Below are 19,304 nucleotides of genomic sequence, written 5' to 3' on the forward strand. Positions count from 1 at the left end.
CCGTATTCTCTGCAACACTATCATATCTCTTTTCCTTTAGATATAACTTTCCTTATGCACTTGGAATGAGTGAATAGAGACAATTCTTACTCCCATGTTGGCTGGCAAGCAAAAATGGAAGCATTTCCCTAAGGGTAGTTAAATCTATTGCCCAGGTGAAAGGAAAAGTGATAAAAAAAAAAATGGAAGATTAAATCTCCATCAATTAATATCTAATTGAAAATAAGATGGGAGAAAGGACAGATATTTCAAAATAAATGGTCTGTATTTAATGGATATTTTTACAAAATAATTTCTAACAAATCTTACAACGATAACTTCTTTGTAAAACTTGAAAAGCTCTGAAAAGTAACCCTCATTTTTTGAGAATCATTATTTTCAAATCAACAGATTTTCTATGAAATTAGGAAGACCTTATAAAATCACTGAGAATTTTTTTCCTAGTATTTGAAGCATCATTCTAAAAATTCCTTTTGTCTTGTACTTTTAAAAATTACTCTACACATATAAATATGTATGTATTCATACTATCCATAAGAGAATTTCCCCTGTATCACAAAATCTGTGTAGCAGGTAAAACTGTAAAGTTGACAGTACCAAAATACATTTTCTACCCCAAGAAGAAAGAGATACCTTAGAAATGAAATGAAATAAAAGACATCTTTGAAGGGGTTGGTGACAGTGTTGATTCCAGTGGAGACTGAGCTAATAGTGTTCTACTTCAGGGATAACTGGGCAGTTTCTCTTGTTTTACGAGGCAATAATCTTACTCCCTCTTGAATAAAGCCTGAAAAATTGGCTCATTGCCAAGGAAATAACCTGGCACAATTTTACTCCACTATAAATCAAATGATGCTGTTATATTTCTCATACCTCCCTTCTGGAGGTCATATAATTGTTGTTATTATTATCATAGGGGTGGGAAGTGTTCCTGATGACTTTTATGAAAATAAGATTAAACAAGTGATAGGCTGAGAATGTTAATATATACATCTCTAAGTTCTTGTCTTCATTGTGCTCACTATCTCCCATTTTTACAATGTTTTTCTTGCAGATAACTCAAGAAACATATAGTTCATCCATATCAGAGTTTATAAATCCAGGAGCATCAACAAACCCCATGGGAACCCAAAGATTCTCGGGAAAGGAATTGATTGGGGAGGAGGGTGGATTCAGTTACAAAATGGTGGGGGAGGGAGGTTATTGTTCAAATCATTCTGCTTTTTTGGCTAATTCCAAAACCACAAATTGATAAACAAAATAAGAGAAATTATTCCACAAAATAATGAATCAATATTATTAACCAAAGCTTTGCCTCCCTTGGTTTTCAATTAACATAATATTAAAATAAGGCAATATACTTCTTAGAAATCCAATGTTCTCATGTGGGGAGGGGAGAACAATTCAATTAGCAATCAAAGTGATGCAAAGTATGAGTGCATTTTTAATCCCTTAGAAAATTCCTTGACAGGAAGGTAAAAGCCAATTTTGCATCTCAAATGAATAGATCCAATATGAAGAGAAATTCTTATATCTTTCCCCAATCCTCCAAACTTTCTTGGCAAGTATTTCAGGCATGATTTATTTATATTACATGACATGAGAATGCAATGCATATCTATCTATCTATCTATCTATATATGCAGAGAGAGAGAGAGAGAGAGAGAGAGAATCCAGACAAAGAGAATGGGATATTTCCATTTCTTTGCCATTCAGTTTTCTCCACATTCACTGCTGAGACTACCAACAGAAGGCCCAATTTGTGCTGCAAAGAAGTTTGCCAAGTGTTTCAAAGTGGGCCATGAACAGGAATTAAAATAGCTGTTAGTAAAATTTCAATATGTATGACTTCTTGGCCACACTTTGATTTTAGAGGTAAGTCTGGGTTTCTAATAATAGTACTGTTCTTTGTAGACTGACATCTTGTCGTAGATTTTCACATACTTGCCCTCCCAATATACCTACCTGAGAGAGGAAGGGTAGCAGATATCTTCCTCCACACAGAGCAGATATACAGTGCGCAGTGATACAAGAAGTATAAACTTCTCTTTGAACTCCATTCAAGCTTAGGGGAACACAAGTCATGTTGTCTCTTGGTAATGTACAAAGAATTTGATCCTCCACTCCACTCCACTCCACTATTGTCTAGAATAGTCTGGCATATGACAAGTTGGTCTACAGAATGCCCTTGGTTTCCACATTCAGCTTACTCTGAGTGAGGGGTCCTGGCTCTCCTTACATTAGTTAGGGAACACTAACAAAATCTCCACTGGAGCCCTTCATTGAACTTTTCTAATTCTAAAACATGGTGCCCTGAGACAAATACTTTAGGAACAGAAGTATTCTTGCTGTGTAAAGCAGGAGGGTAAACTCTGTTAAAAATTCATGAATAAACAGTCTTCCATCCTACAGTCCCCTTGAGTCTCTCTCTAAATGCTCTTGTGAAATGGACTTTCCTCAGCTCCTCTCCTCCATGCAGGTCCTAGCAGATTATCCTGTACCTTATTCCCAGAGGGATTTACTCTCATATTTCAACAAGCATTAATTAAGCACCTTCAGTGTTCCAGATATTATGTTAAGCATTGGAAATACACTGAAATAATCCATATTCTCAAGAGTTTGCATTGTAATGGGGAGGCGTGTTTACATCTGAGTATGTACAATAGAGAGATATAGAGAGAGAGAGATAATGAACATAAAATAGTTTTGGAAAGGAGCACTCCAGTAACTGGGATGGGAATGAGGAAAGACTTCAGATAGAAGGCTCTGTAATTACCATATTAATCACAGGCAATATTTTAATTTAAATCAGGAAGATTTGAAGTTTCATGTACAATCATCATTTTTTTATTTTATTATGTTATGGAAAGGTTTGTTTTATTCCATAAACTAAAAGTAAGATAAACAAAAATATTTTAAAGGCACATTAGAGGAAAAAAGCCTTTATGTTCTAATCCTTTTTCCTTTCTTTTCCTTTCCATGTAGAAATGCAACTTCAGACAATGTCCTGAAGAGATGAAACTTGTTTTCAGTTGTCCCACATCACTGCAGAGGGATGAACCAGAAGTACTACTAGATTATAAGCACCTTGAAGGCAGGAAACCTTTTCCTTTTGAGTTTTACATCTTTTCTAGCCTAAGCACACAGTTGTCTCTTAATATTTATTGAATGAGTGATTGGATGAAAAGAAGGATGAATGAATGAATGAATGAATGACCTTGAGATGCCTTTCAGCCATAGTTCTCTAAAAACTCTATGATTCAGCAACTAATTTTAAGTGTTTATTTCATCCTAGATGAATAGATAAATGTCACAGGAGATAACCAACAATCTAAGTTCTGTAAGAGTATAAGACTTCGTAAAAAATGAAAAGGGAAAAAATTCTTCCTGACATTCTACTATAAAATATAATATTTGAGAATGTAACCCAGAAAGTAAACACGGTACTCCTAAATATTTAAAAAGATAAAAAACTACTATGCTGATTCCATTTTAAGATATGTAATTTCACACTTTCAGGGGAAAATATAGAAATAATGTAAACTGCTATAAAAATGAGGCATTTTGCATTTTATGTATTCTCTAAGGTCGCCTCCCACCATTGCCAAAAACAGAAAGGAATCCTATGCTTTGCTTGGGAGGAAACTAAAAAGGCAAAGCTGTATGCCTGGCATCACATATCTATCAAGAGTACAAACTATACTTCACTATATTCCAGTAAGGTAGAGGTCAAGGGAAGAATCCCTGTGAAAGACTGAAAGTCAATGGCACCACAGCAATAGATGTTGGAGTATTTTGTCCAAAAAAAGAGAGAAACATTTCACTCATCTGATTATTTCAACAGTGACTGCTTAACTCTGCATAATGGCCAATTTGTTTTAAGTACAGAAAAGTTGACCATCCATGGAAAGAGATCAAATAAGGATGACCTTGCTCACCAACTTTTAATGGTACAGGCAACATCCATTCACTTTTTTTCCAATGCCTAGAAAATAAATGGAGACAGTTTGTCTTTAGTTCTTTCCCTTAACTATATTTCATTCCTATTTTCACTTTCCTTGTGTCTTTGCCTTTACTTTAAAGGGAAAATGGTGTGGATTAAAAAGGAAATGTTTCCTGCGTTTCTTATTTTCAACATTTTCATTTGATAAAGGCAAGTGATACAATACCAATTCCACTTCAGTATCACTTACAGCTGTTTCATCCCACTCCTCTTCTTGAGTGTCTCTTCTACCTTTCCCATACAAGTTTCTTTGATGGAGTGTTTCATTTGCAACATAGAAATGCTCCCAAGAAAATTTCCGTAGTAACAGAATGTATCTGTCCTGTCCTACCTGACCCATGTGGAAGAAGGGGCCAGAGATAGGACCAGAGTAATGGGAAGCTGGTCATTCACCAGAGGAAAAAGCAGTTTTTTCAGGGCAAAGTAGAAGATATGATCACTACAATATGCTGTTCAGTAGCAATAAAAGCAGACCAGAAAAGGCATGGGAACACAATCTGCTGCACGCAATTTGTTCTACTGTTGGTCTTGTCTGTATGTTATCCTTTGTGCCTGGGTACCATGCCAGCCACACTTTGCCACTTTGCTTGATGTAGCAGGGCTGTTTATTTTCTTGATGATTAGACAGTCTTGGCCTCGAGTTCACTCTTTTCACTGCCTTTTCTTTAGAGTCTTAGATATGTTTTTTGTTTTGTTGGTCTGTTATCTTTTATTGATATTTTATTTTTTATCTTCTTGTTTCTTTTTTCCCTCATATTCCCATAACTCTGAATACCCTTCAGTACCCTCTTTTACCTATTCCCTCACCCTCCTCTCTAAAGATCCCTTCCTTGTCCTCTACCCCCGTCTTATGCCCCTACCATTTTATTTCCTCTGAACTTAGATTTTTACATTCCTCTAAATATATATGTATATATGTTCCCTCTTAAACTCATTCCTGATGAAAGTAGGTTACCAGAACTACCAGCCCTCCTCCTCCATCTAATTTCTCTGTATCAATCCTTTCTCTTGTACCGCATTTGTATAAAATAATTATTCTTTTTAGCTATTCCTAAATAGTTGTACTGTTTAAATTAACATCAAGGTCAGGTTTACCCCAATCTTTCTTATGAACTACCCAATTATTAATAAGAATCTTAGATGTACATTTTATATATATATATAGAAGCTAAACAATTTGGCCTTATGAATCCGCTATAATCAGTCATTAGTATATACTTTATATTTCTCTTGATTCTCATATGTTGAAACTTCTGTTAAGCTCAGGATTTTTTTTAACAGTCTTGAAAGTCTGAGAGTTAACCAAATGTCCATTTTCTTTTCATTCAGGATAATACTTAATTTTGCAGGGTATGATATTTTTGGCTAAAGCCCCAGTTCTTTTGTTCTTCAATACATTGCATTCCAAGACTTGCAGTCCTTTAATGTCTCTGCTGCTAGGTCTTGTGTGATTCTAATTATGGCTCCATCATATTTAAATTGTTTTAATATTGATGCTTTTAATATTTTATCTTCGGGCCAGGGGTTTTGGAATTTGACTATGATATTTCTATGAGTTTTCCTCATAGGATGTCTTTGAAGTAGTGATCAGTGGATTTTTTCTATTTCTACTTTTCCCCCTCACCTTGTTCTAATACTTCAGGACAATTTTATTTAATTATTTTTTGTATTATTGTATCAAGATTTCTTTTTTGATCGTAACTTTCAGTTAGTCTGATTATTTTTATATTTTCTCCTCTTGATCTATTCTCCAAAGTTGTTGCTTTTCTTATAAGATGTTTCATTTTCTCTTCTATTTTTCATTATTCATATTTTGTTTAATTATTTCTTGATCACTTATAATTTCACTAGCGTCACTTTGCCCAATTCTAATTTTCAACATGTCATTTTCTTCCTTAAGATTCTGGATCTCCTTTTCTAATTGGTTGACTTTCCTTTCATAACCTCCTTGTTTTTCTTGGATTATTCTTTTTATTTTTAGTTTTTCTTCCATCTCTGTTATTTGATTTTAAAGATTTTTTAAAGATCTTCTATAAATTCTTTTTGGGAAGGTGACCATTTGAAGTTACTCTTTGGGGGTTTCTTTGCTTCAATATCCTCCTCTGAAGATGAACTTGGGTCATCTCTATTTCCATAATAGCTTTCTATTTTTGGATTCTTTCTCCTTTGCCTGTGCATTTGTGTGTGTGTGTGTGTGTGTGTGTGTGTGTGTGTCTGTGTCTGTGTCTGTGTGTGCCCGTGTGTGTGGTAATAGTTTAATTCTGATAATCATCTCTAGCCCTGGGGTATGGGAAATGATTCCTCTAGCCTCAGGTCTTCAGTTCTCCTCTCCTGCCTGGAACCAAAGATAAAACTCCAACCTCTTATAAGTGCCCACAGCCAGAGACTTTCCGCCCCACTGCTTCTGCCCTCACCAGGGATGTGCCTAGCAGCACAGCTGATCTGGCTTTCCTTGTCAGCAGAGCTTCCCTCAATCTCTCCATCTTCCCCAGGCTCAAACACTCATTATCCCAGGATTGAAACTTTCTGTGGCTGGGACCAAGGCAGCCTCTCAAACCAACCAACCCCAGGGTTTGCCTCTTGTTTAAGCAGCTTGCAGCTTGCTGTTAAAATGGACCCTAGCCTGGACGTGTTTACTCTTCACAGGAACCAAACATGGTCCTGGGATTTTTCTTCCAATCTTCTTGAATTGTCCCAAGATAACAGCTTTTGTGTACCTATTGTAATTTATCTCCACCCACACTTTGTTTCCCCTAAGATGCCATTTTAGCTCTTTTGTGGGGGAAAATCTTGAGAGCTTGAAATTTGCTGACCTACTCTACCATCTTCCCAGAATCCTCTTTCAAGATGTGGTTTTTAATGATTGACATTCCATAATAGACTGATGGAAAGAATGGTATAATGATGAGTAGACAGACCAGTGAGGGACTATTTTGGGGCAGACAGGGCCATATAGCAGCACTTCTGAGATTATGCTATGTGGGCCAGGCCTACCGGAAAGGGCATCCATTTTCTCATTGTACTGTTCTCCATAATGCCATGGATTACAGTGACCAGGGATAAGTGTGTCAGGTCAAATTGGGCCTATTCATACTTATCTTCATAAATTCCACTGATTCTTTAATTATTTAGATAGACAAACTCCTCTTTTAAAAAACAAATATTTCCAGCAAGTGGTAAACCTATGTATTCAATAAATAGCATACTATATATGTCACTGTACTAGTTACTAAAGATGATTGACAATTTACACAAGATGCAGAACCTGCAGTTAAAGAGTTTGTAGGCCATTGGGGGAAAGTAACATGAAAAAGATAACCATAAAAATGGTAAGTACTTAAGGGATAAGAAACCAGACCCAAGATTCCATTGATAAGGGCCATATTAGGTCCATAACTTTCTCAAATACATCCAGAACCAGATTAAAATATAATTAGAAATATTTAGCAAAGTAAATAAGAATACAAGAAAAGATAGATAATAGTAATATGTGGTTTTCTAAGTCAATATGTGGACCACAGGGATCCTTTTGTATGGGTAAGTGGTACTATTTCTGTTTGTTTTTGACTCCACTAATATAGGGAAATTTCAGAGGGGAAAGTCCCTTGACCAAAGGAAGACAAAATCTTCTCTGCATAAAAATTTTCCAGGCATAAGAAAAAGTATTATCAAAGATAGAGAGGCATGACAACAAAAGTATTTTCAAAGGCAACAAGTAATCCAAGTTGGTTAGATTATAGGCTATCTGGAGATGAATAACACTGATACATGAAAAGTAGGACACCATTAGACTGTGGAACCTTGAATGCCAAAGGATTTTGAACTTACCTCAAAGCAAAAAAGAGCCATTAAATAATTTTGAGAAGATTGATGTGATTTTATCCATCTATCTACCTCCTATCTATCTATCTATCTATCTATCTATCTATCTATCTATCTATCTATCTATCTAACTATTTATCTATCTGTCTATCTTTACATAACTAAGAGTCATTTGGCAAATACATAAAACAGACACCAGAGTGGAGAGAAATTGGAAGAAAGAATAAATGTCAGCAGGTCCCTGAAATAGTATGAATGGTGCTTGGATGGTACCAATGGTAAGGGAGAAGAAGGACTTGATATAAAAGTTATTATGGGAGTAGGACTGAGAATATTTGGTAACTAATTTGATACAAAAATTGAAGGACAAAGAACAGCAAAATATAAGACCAAAATTTCAAATAGAATAGAGTAGATGAATGGATGTGCTACTGATAGACACAGTGAGATCAAAAGAATGAACAGCTTTAGTGGAAAAGAAAATAAGCTCAATTTTAGATATTTTGAGCTGAAAGTACATGTGAGACATCTAGATGGCAGTCTCATAATCATTTTGAGCTATGGGTCCGGACTGTCAAATAAAGGTCAAAGATAGAGATATAAATATGTATATAGGTAATACTATTTGAAGTCAAAGAAGTGAATAAAATGGGAAAGAGAGGGAATATACACAGAGATTAAAAGGGGGTGAAGGATAGACCCTTGGAGAATGCCCAAGATAGAAGATTAGGCCCTACTAGTGAAGAATTCATAAAAGAATCAATTGGAGCAAGATTTCTTGATCTTTTTTGTGTCCTGAACACCTTCTAAGAATAATGATTTTAAATGATTGAAGGAAATGTTAATTTTCAGTTAGAGGAAAGTAAAAAATAAAGGTATTTTTTTCCCATTCAAGTTTATAGATGCTCATTAAATCCATCCATGAACCCAAAGGAGCTCTGTAAGAGTATGGTATTTCTAAAGTCAAAGGAGGAAAGGATATGCATGAGGCTTGAGCACAGAGACAAATACTTCAAAGAAATCAAACAGCAAATATCAACTATTAGTCTTTAGATTTGGTGATTACAAGGTCAAGGGTGACCTGGAAGGAAGGGTTTCTGTAGACTATTAAGCTATAGAAAGCTGTCTGGAATATGATTGACCTAAAAGACAGGGCTTAAGCTTTCCTCCCCTTAATGCATTTTATTGGCAGTTTCTGACTTTATGAAAATGACTTCCCAGTTACATAAGGGCATATGAAGACCTATCCATGTGGAGTTGGGATCCTTTAGACATGACAGGTGTACCGAGACCTCTCAATTCATCACCTGCTGTCCTGTTAACTAGATGCATTAGCATATGGAGATAAGGGGAGTCACATTTACCCTAAGTGCTAGAGTATCCTTGTTGAAAATCTTCTCTGTGCTATGGTCTAAGTAAACCTCCTTTTATTAGGTGTTTAGTGACCTGTGAGTACCTCATTTTGTCTCAGTCTTAAATTTGAACAGGATATCAGTGTGTCATATGCCATCCTAACATCAGTGAAAGAGTTTAAGAGGGAACAGGGTCAAGAGAGATGGGAAGTAACTTGATAACCAGGAAAGGTCAATAAAAACAAAAATTAAGAGTTGAGGAGATGAGTATATTTATAAGTAGAAGGGAAAGAGATGGTAAAAAGGAAAAGATTTAGAATTTCTCTTTTTTTTACCATAGATTTATTTATTTCTTTTTAGTTTTCAACCTTCATTTCCATAAGATTTTGAATTCCACATTTTCTCCCCATCTCTCCCCTTCCCCCACTCCAACACCATGCATTCTGATTAACCCTTCCCCCAGTCTGCCCTCTTATATCACACTCCTCCCTTCCCTTATCCCCATCTCCTCTTTTTTCTTGTAGGGCAAGACATATTTCCATACCCCATAACCTGTATTTCTTATTTCCCAGTTGCATATAAAAACAATTTTTAACATTTGTTTTTAAAACTATGAGTTTCAACTTCTCTCCCTTCTTCCCTTCCCACTGAGAAGGCAAGCAATTCAGTAGAGGTTATACATGTGTGGTTATGCAAAAGACTTCCATAAAAGTCTTACTTCCATCCTATCCTGTCCCCCATTTATTCTATTCTCTCTTTTGATCTTATCCCTCCCCAAAAGTGTTTACTTCTAATTACCCCCTCCTCCCATTTGCCCTCCCTTGTATCTTTCCCCTACACCCCACTTAAACCCTCTCCCCTGCTTTCCAATAGTGTAAGACAGATTTTCATACCAAATTGAGTTTGCTTGTTATTCCCTCCTTAAGTCAAATGTGATGAGAGTTAGCTTCACTTTTTCCCTCTTACCTCTCTCCTTTCCCCCTCCACTGAAAAAGGTTTTTCTTGCCTCTTTTATGAGAGATAATTTGAACCATTCTATTTCTCCCCTTTTCCTCCCAATAATTCCTCTCTCACCTCTTAACTTTATTTTTTTGCATATCATCCTTTCCTATTCAACTCACCCTATGCCCTCTGTCTGTATGTGTATAGTCCCTCCAACTACACAAATGCTGAGAAAAGTCTCAAGAGTTACAAATATTATCTTTCCATGTAGAAATGTAAACAGTTCAACTTTAGAAAGTTCCTCCTGATTTCTCTTTCCTGTTTACCTTTTCATGCTTCTCTTGATTCTTATGTTTGAAAGTTAAATTTTCTAGTCAGCTCTGATCTTTTCATCAAGAATGCTTGAAGGTCTTGTATTTCATTTAATGGATATTTACCCCCCTTGAAGTATTATACTCAGCTTTGCTTGGTAGATTATTCTTGTTTTTAATCCTAGCTCCTTTGACTTCTGAAATATCATATTCCAAGCCCTTCGATCCCTCAATGGAGAAGCTGCTAGATCTTGTGTTATCCTGATTGTATTTCCACAATACTCGAATTGTTTCTTTCTGGCTGCTTGCAGTATTTTCTCCTTGACCTGGAAACTTGACCTGTAGCATTTGGCTACAATATTCCTAGGAGTTCCTCTTTTCAGATCTCTTTCAGGAGGTGATCGGTGGATTCTTTCACTATTTGCCTTAACCTGTAGTTCTAGAATATCAGGGAAATTTACCTTGATAATTTCATGAAAGATCATGTCTAGGTTCTTTTTTTGATCATGGTTTTCATGTAGTCCCGTAATTTATTTATTTATTTTCAGTGTTCCACAATCACTACCATACACCGCAGATTTTTTCTTTCCCTCCCTTCCTCTCCCTCCCCCCACCTCTCCCTACACTTCCCAAGACAGCATAGAATTTTATATAGGTTCTACACATACATTCCTATTAAATACATTTTCAACATAATCATGTTGTATAGGAGAATTAAAATGAATAGGAGAAATCATATAACCAACCAAAATATAATACAAAGGAAAATGATCTACTACAATCTGCAATTGAATTTCATAGTTCTTTCTCTGGATATGAAAGGCATTTTGCCTTAAAAGACCACTGGGAATTTTTTAAGTCCTTGCATTGCAATTAAGTTCTAAGTCTACCAGAAAAAGTCCTCTCACACTGTGGTTGTTGCTGTGTACAAAGGTTCTGCTCCTTTTGGTCAGCATCAGATCATATAAGTCTTTCCAGGACCCTCGGAAGTCTTGTTCATCATTTCTTATGGTGATATAGTATTCCATTACATTCATATACCATAATTTATTCAGCCATTCCCCAACTGATGGGCATCCCCTTGATTTGCAGTTTTTGGCCACTATGTAGAGTATTGCTATAAATATTTTTGTACATGTGGAACCTTTTCCCATTTTTATGAGCTCTTGGGGATACAGTCCTAGAAGCAGAATTGCTGGGTCAAAGGGTATGCATATTTTTGTAACCCTTTGGGCATAGTTCCAAATTGTTCTTCAGAATGGTTGGATCAGCTCACAGCTCCACCAACAATGAATGAATTAGTGTTCCAACTCTCCCATATATTCTCCAACATTTATCATTTTCTTGTTCTGTCATGTCAGCCAATCTGATAGGTGTGATGCAGTATCTCAGAGTTGTTTTGATTTGCATCTCTCTAATGCCCCTCTGCTTCCTCCTTTTCACATCTCCTGTTATAATCCCTTCACATGCTTAAATCACATTTTTATCATCACATAATTCACTTTATACCTATTCCTTCTATCTATGTGTATCTCTTTTATATTTCATAATAGATATACAATTCTTAAGAGTAACAAGTAGCATCTTCCCTTTTAGGGAGGTAAACAGTTTGCCCAAATTGAGTAACAAGTTTATCTTTTCTTTTATTTACCTTTTTATGCCTCTCTTGAGATCTGCGTTTGAAGATCAAATTTTCTACTGAGTTCTGTTCCTTTTATCAGGAAGGTCTGGAAATTCCTTATTTCATGGAATGTCCATCTCCTTGCCTAAATTGTTATTCTGAACCTTGCTGGATAATTGACCTTGGTTGTAGTCTCAGCTCCTTTGCTTTGTGGAATATTATATTCTAATTCCTTTGATCTTTTAATGTAGGAGGTGCAATGTCCTGTGTGATCCTAACTGTAGCTCCTTGATATTTGAATGGTTTCTTTCTGACTACCTGTAGTATTTTCTCCTTCACTTGATAGTTCTGGAATTTCCAGGTCAGTTGTTTTTCCAATGGGATATTTTACATTTTCTTCTATCTTTTTCATTCTTTAGATTTTGTTTGACTGATTCTTGAAGTCTCATACTCATTAGCTTCTAGTTTTGCAATTTTAGTTTTTATCGAATTGTTTTCTTCAGCTAACTTTTGCGTCTCTTTTGCCATCTGTCCAATTATTCCTTTAAGAAGTTATTTTCTCCAGTCAGTTTTTGTACTTCCTTTTCCATTTGTTCAATTTTCCTTTTTAGAGAGCTGTTCTCTTCAGTGAGTTCTTTTTTCATATTTTTAACAGCATCGGCCAGTTTTTCTTCTATTTCCTTCTTCATCTCTTCCAAGAGTGCTTTTTGTGCATGTGAGCAGTTCATTGTACCTTCTGAAGTTTCAGATGGGAGTACAGTCTCAATACTGACCTCTGTTATTCGTATTTGGTGCTTTCCCCCACAGGAAGATTCTATGGTCTTTTCCTTCTTGCTTTGCTTCTTCTTACTCATGGTGATAACCCTTTGTGTATTGTGGCCTCTGGTTCTTTCAGCTAAAGAACCTGGTGCTGAACTGGTTGGTGTGAAAAAGTAGAGGCCAGATGACATTTTTTGTTGTTTTTTGTTTCCCCAGATTAGCCCTATAGCTAGCTTGTTAAGTGTGGGGGAGGGGTTGTCTGGTCACTGATGATATCCTCAGCTGGGCTAGAGCTCAGGGTTTGTTGATTCCAGGCTACCCTATTGTCTTCCTATTTCCCCTGGACCCTGGGCTCCTGGTGTTGGTGATTGCGAGGCTCCACTGCCCCCCTGGAGCTCCATATCACCTCCCTGACTGAGGTGAGGCTGTCTAGGGCAGCTCCAGTTCTCCGTCACAGTAAGAGGAATATTCCTTAGTGATTTTCCTAACTTCACATGCCATGAGACTGTTTGTTGTTCCTGCTGATCCTCCTGTTCCAGGATTTTTCTGGGGAAATATTTTATGGTTCTTTTTAAAAATTTTTTAAATGTTTATTAATTTTTAGTTTTCAACATTCTTTTCCACAAAATTTTGAGTTCCAAATTTTCTCCTCATCTCTCCCTTCCTCCACCCCATAACATTTTGCGTTCTGATTACACCTTCCCTTAATATGCCCTCCCTTCTGTCACTCCCCTCCTTTCCTTTATCCCCATCTTCTCTTTTATCTTGTAGGACAAGACAGATTTCTATACCACATTACCTGTATTTCTTATTTTCCAGTTATATGTAAAAACATTTCTCAACATTTGTTCCTAGTACTTTGAACTACAACTTCTGTCCCTTCCTCCCTCCCCACCCATCTCCACTAAGAAGGCAAGCAATTTAATATAGGCTATACATGTGTAGTTTTGCAAAAGACTTCCACAATAGTCATGTTGTGTTAGACTAACTATATTTCCCTCCATTCTATCTTGCCCCCCTATTTATTCTATTCTCTCTTTTGATCTTGTCCCTCTCCATGAGTGTTTGCTTCTAATTACTCCCTTCTCCCATTTGCCCTCCCTTCTATCATCCCCCTCATCCTACTTGTCCCTTTCTTCCCTTCTTTCCTGTAGTCTATTATAGATTTTCATACCAAATTGAATAAGCATGCTATTCTCTCTTTAAGCCAAATGTGAAAATAGTAAGCTTCACTTTTTCCCTTTCATCTCCTCCCTTTTCTCCCCCTTTTAATAAGCTTATTCTTGACTCTTTTATGAGAGATAATTTGCCTCATTCCATTTCTCTCTTTCTCCTCCCAACATATTCCTCTCTTACCCCTTAATTTTATTTTTTTAGATATCAACCCTTCTTAATCTACTCATCCTGTGCTCTCTGTCTATATGTATGTGTGTATGTGTGTGAGCATATAATCCCTCTAACTACCCATATATTGAGAAAAATCTCAAGAGTTACAAATATTGTCTTTCCATGTAGGAATATAAATAGTTCAACTTCAGAAAAACTTTTATGATTTCTTTTTCCTGTTTACTTTTTCATGCTTCTCTTGATTCTTGTGTTTGAAAGTCAAATTTTCTTTTCAGCTCTGGCCTTTTCATCAAGAATGCTTGAAAGTCCTCTATATCATTGAATGACCATTTGTTTTTCCCTGAAGTATTATAATCAGTTTTGCTGGGTAGGTGATTCTTCATTTAATTCTAGTTCCTTTGACTTCTGCAATATCATATTCCAAGACCTTCAATCCTTTAATGTAGAAGCTGCCAGATCCTGTGTTATCCTGATTTTATTTCCACAACACTCAAATTGTTTCTTTCTAGCTGCTTGCAACAATTTCTCCTTGACCTGCGAACTCTGGAATTTGGCTACAGTATTTCTAGGAGTTTCTTTTTTGGATCTCTTTCAGGAGGTGATCAGTGGATTCTTTCAATATTTATTTTACCCTCTGGTTCTAGAATATCAGGGCAGTTTTCCTTGATAATTTTATGAAAGATGATGTCTAGGTTCTTATTTTGATCATGGCTTTCAGGTAGTCCCATAATTTTTAAATTGTCTCTCCTGGATCTATTTTCCAGGTCAATTGTTTTTTCAATGAGATATTTCCCATTATCTTTCATTTTTTTTATTTTGTTTTGTAATTTCTTGGTTTCTCATAAAGTCATTAGTTTCGATCTGTTCCATTCTAATTTTTAAGGAACTGTTTTCTTCAGTGAGCTTTTGAAGCTCCTTTTCCATTTGGCTAATTCTGCTCTTTGAAGCATTCTTCTCTTCATTCACTTTATGGGCCACTTTTGCCATTTGAGTTAGTCTTATTTTTTAAGGTATTAATTTCTTCAACATTTTTTGGGTCTCCTATAACAAACTATTGACTTGCTTTTCATGGTTTTTTTTGCATTGCTCTCATTTCTCTTCCCAATTTTTTCTCCTCCTCTCTTCCTTGATTTTCAAAATCCCTTTTGAGCTCTTCTATGGCCTGAGACTATTTCATATTTATTTTGGAGGTCTGCATGCAGAAGCCTTGACTTTTAAGTCTTCCTCTGAAGATCTAATTTGTTCTTCCTCATCTGAAAGGATGGAAGGAAATACCTGCTCACCAAGAAAATAACCTTCTACCGTTTTATTCTTTTTCCCTTTTGGGGGCATTTTCCCAGTCAGTTACTTGACTTTTGAGTTCTTTGTCAGGGCTGAGCTCAGGGCTGAGATTCAGATGATCAGTGGCTGAATTCCCCCAGGAGTTCTATGAGGAGGGCTCCAAAAATGGAAGCTGCTGGCTGCTGAGGTCCAGACCAAGTTCCCCTCTCCTGGGTGAAGGGACACTCCCACTGACCTCTGAAGCTGTTTGGGGGTTGAGCAATCAGGGAACTGGTGCTGCTGGTGGCTCCCTGAAGTCTATTCAGGATCCTGTCCCTGCCACATCAGGCTGTGCTCCACACTTCCTGGGCTGTGCTGTGTGTGGTCCACCTCATGGTTCTTTCAAGACCAGCAAGGGAAGGGGGAGGGAGCATTTATCAATCACTCTGAAATTTTGACTCTTGGAAGTTCAAGTAGGTGACTTACAGACATTTAATGTGCTGGCTAATAGTCTCAGGAGCAGCTGCTGCTGATAACTGAGATTCCCTCCACAGCTCTCACTAGCTTGGCTCCGTTGGTCTCCTGCCCTGGGCTGCCACCCTGCTGGCCATGCTGCTACTGTCTTAGACTTCCCTGGGGCTTTCCTGCTCAGCCCTACTGTGGCAGGGACACATTGCACTGTGTGTTGTATGCTATGTGCTCCTCCACAGAACAGATCCTTCCCGTTGACCTTCTAGCCTGTCCTGATCTGTGAGTCTGCCACAGTCTGTCTCCTATTGTATTCTACACCTCCAAAATTTGGTCAGATTCTCTTTTTTACAGGTATTTGAAGGAGTTTGTCTAAGAGCTTAGGTGAGTAGTTGCTGTCATTCCACCATCTTGGTTCCTCCAATTGACTCATTTTTCATGATTTTCTTGCATCACTTTCATTTCTTTTCCCAATTTTTGCTCTCCTTCTCTTATTTGATTTTCAAAATACTTTCTGAGCTCTTCCATGGCCTGAGACCAATTCATATTTTTCTTGGAGGCTTTGGATGGAGGAGCTTTGACTTTGTTTTCTTCCGTTTGCGTGCTTTGGTCTTCCTTGTCACCAAAGTAAGATTCTATAGTCTGATTCTTTTCCTGGTTTTTGCTCATTTTCCCAGCCATTTACTTGACTTTTGAGCTCTTTGTCAAGGTAGATCTCTGCTTCCAGTGGAGGTAGGGGGTGTACTGTCAGCTGCTTGATTCCCCCACAACCTGTGGGCCTAGAGCTCCAGAAACAGACACTGCTGCCCCTGCTGCTGCTGTGGCTGCTGAAGCTTCCTCAGCCTCCTCCCCGCTCTGCAGCTCTGGGGCTGGGACCAGATCACTCCACTCTCCTATGCTGGTCCCAAAGGCTTTTCCCACTGATTTTCCAATTTATTCTCAGTATTTTGGGGTCATGAAGTTTGGAAACCACCACAAGTATGAGAGATTCAGTTCCCTCAAGGCCTGTTCAGGTGCCCTCTGTGTACTCACAGCCCATATTGGACTGCACTATGCTCCCAGCGTGACACTAGACACTTCCTGGTGATCTTCCAGGCTCTCTTGGGCTGGAGATTTGCTTTACTCCATTCTTCTGTGGGTTCTGCTGTTCCAGAATTTTTTTAGAGTCATTTTTACAGGTATTTGACTGGGTTTGGTGGGAGTACTCTAAAAAGTCCATGCTGTTACTCCACTATCTTGGCTCTAAGATTTAACATTTCTAAGAAAGAGAACAGTAATTTCTTGAAGAAGTTCCAGAAGAATATTAAAGAAGGTAGGATTTATTCATTTTCACTTTACTGTGAGTTATTTTATCTGTCTTTCTCACTGAATTGTGGTGAAGACCACATGAGCTAATCAGTCTTCAATACAACCATGTGAATTATAACTTATGTATATCTCCTCATCCAGTGGGGGCCATTGAATTTGGAGTCAGAAAGACCTGGGTTCAAATCCTGCCATGGATACTTATTAGCTGTGTGATGCTGGGCAAGCCACTACACCTCTCTGTGCCTCAGTTTCCTCATATGTGAAATAAGGGGGTGGACTGAATGATCCCTCTAGAGCTAAAATATGACCTTATGAGTCTATGATTCTTTTATAAATTTTCCATGGTCAATCAAGCACAGTATCCTCGTTCTGAAACTTTTCTTTTTTCTGTTTTGAGGTACCTGTGAAATAGAGGCTCCATTCTTTATTTGATCAGATCCTTTTCCTTTTCTGCTCACTCATGTTCTTGATCATGCTTTTCCACATCACTTTCTATATAAATCACGCATAATATATTGCAGTCAATTTATACCCACATTGAAAAACCACAGGTTTACAGAATTTGGGAGAAAAACCATACCTGCATGGGAATTCCTTCTACAAATGTCTCCAAAAAGCTGTCATCCAGCTTTTACTTACTGGTATTAATGAGTGAGAGACACATTCAACCATAAGCAAAGTCGATTCAGTAAACATTTATTAAGTACCTACCATGTGGCAGGCACTCAAGGATATAATTATGCTTTTGGATAGCATTTTTTTTGTGGGAGGTCTTCCTGACATTGAAAAAACAAACACACAAATGTGTGTGTTAATACATACACACACACACACATATATGTAGATAAATAGATATGTATGTATGTATGAATACTTCTCTACAATTTTCACTGACAGTGTAGAATTCTGTAGTGAGAGGCTTGACAGAAGAGGACAATATATAATTTCACTTCACTTTGCAATACTTATAATTTTTATTCTTCAGAGTTCGTGATGCTCTATGATTCATAGCAATAATGGAAGAATTTCATGTTAAATATGTGCATCTATTTTTAAAGGAAAGCTTGAGATGGAAAGTCTATACCTCCATCCTCACCTCTGCTTTTTAGAACTCTCAGTAGCCTTTGAGGCTGTTTAAGCACCACTGCCTTTTAGAAGCCTTTCTTTCCCCATTCTTTTAGTTATTAGCTTCCCCATAAAAATCTCTAGTTATTCTTTTTGTATATCCTGTGTTTACTTATCAGTAAAAAAAAAGTAGAATACTAGAGAGAAGGGACTAGCTCACTTTTGTATTTGCATCCCTATAACTTGCTATAATATCTGACACATAGCAGGTTCTTCATAAATGTCTAGTTATTGATTGATTCATAGTTTTATAAAAATAATTCAGCTTGCTTTTCTTCTTCCTATTCAGCTCCACACCTAACTCATTTTCCATACACAGTGCCCATCAAGAAATAAATACTGATGGATGCCCTCAATGGACTGCCTATCCATTTGAGTGTCCTAAACTGGAGAATTTTAATTCTTCATCTACGTTTCCCCCTTTTGTGGATACCTCTAGCAGTTTTTTTTTTTGAGTGACCCAAAGATTTCATTGAGGTGTCCCTATAATGTTAAGAAACCCACTGCAATCAGGACAGTGCTGTCTTACAACAAACAAACAAGCATCTAGAGAACTTCTATTTTATTGAATATGAGAATAGCTAACTAGCCATCCTAGAAGATCTTTTTAATTCCATATCTATCTATTCAGTTTAATTGATAAATACTCAGTATCATCTTAAGATTTTATGATTTAGTTTGATCTCATGACAAACTTTCTGTCAATTCCTTTTTGGCTGTCTTGTGAAGTAACATAGCTTCTAATCTTCCACAATCATGTCCACAAAGTTTTATAAATGAAATTGTATTTCAAAATTGTGCTGCACCAGAATGCTATGACTCTGCTAATTATAGATATCCAGTATTTGCTGGTTAAGACGATGCCTTGATTCTTTTGGTCTCCTCATTGTTAACACTTTGTGATCATCTAAACTTCCCTTAAAATGGTGATAAACTGAATTCTTGATTTGATCAATGTTGTACCTTTTGGAGCCAGCAGTCTATTT

This window comes from Notamacropus eugenii, chromosome 6, assembly GCF_028372415.1.
Source record: "Notamacropus eugenii isolate mMacEug1 chromosome 6, mMacEug1.pri_v2, whole genome shotgun sequence".
Taxonomy (NCBI): Eukaryota; Metazoa; Chordata; class Mammalia; order Diprotodontia; family Macropodidae; genus Notamacropus; species Notamacropus eugenii.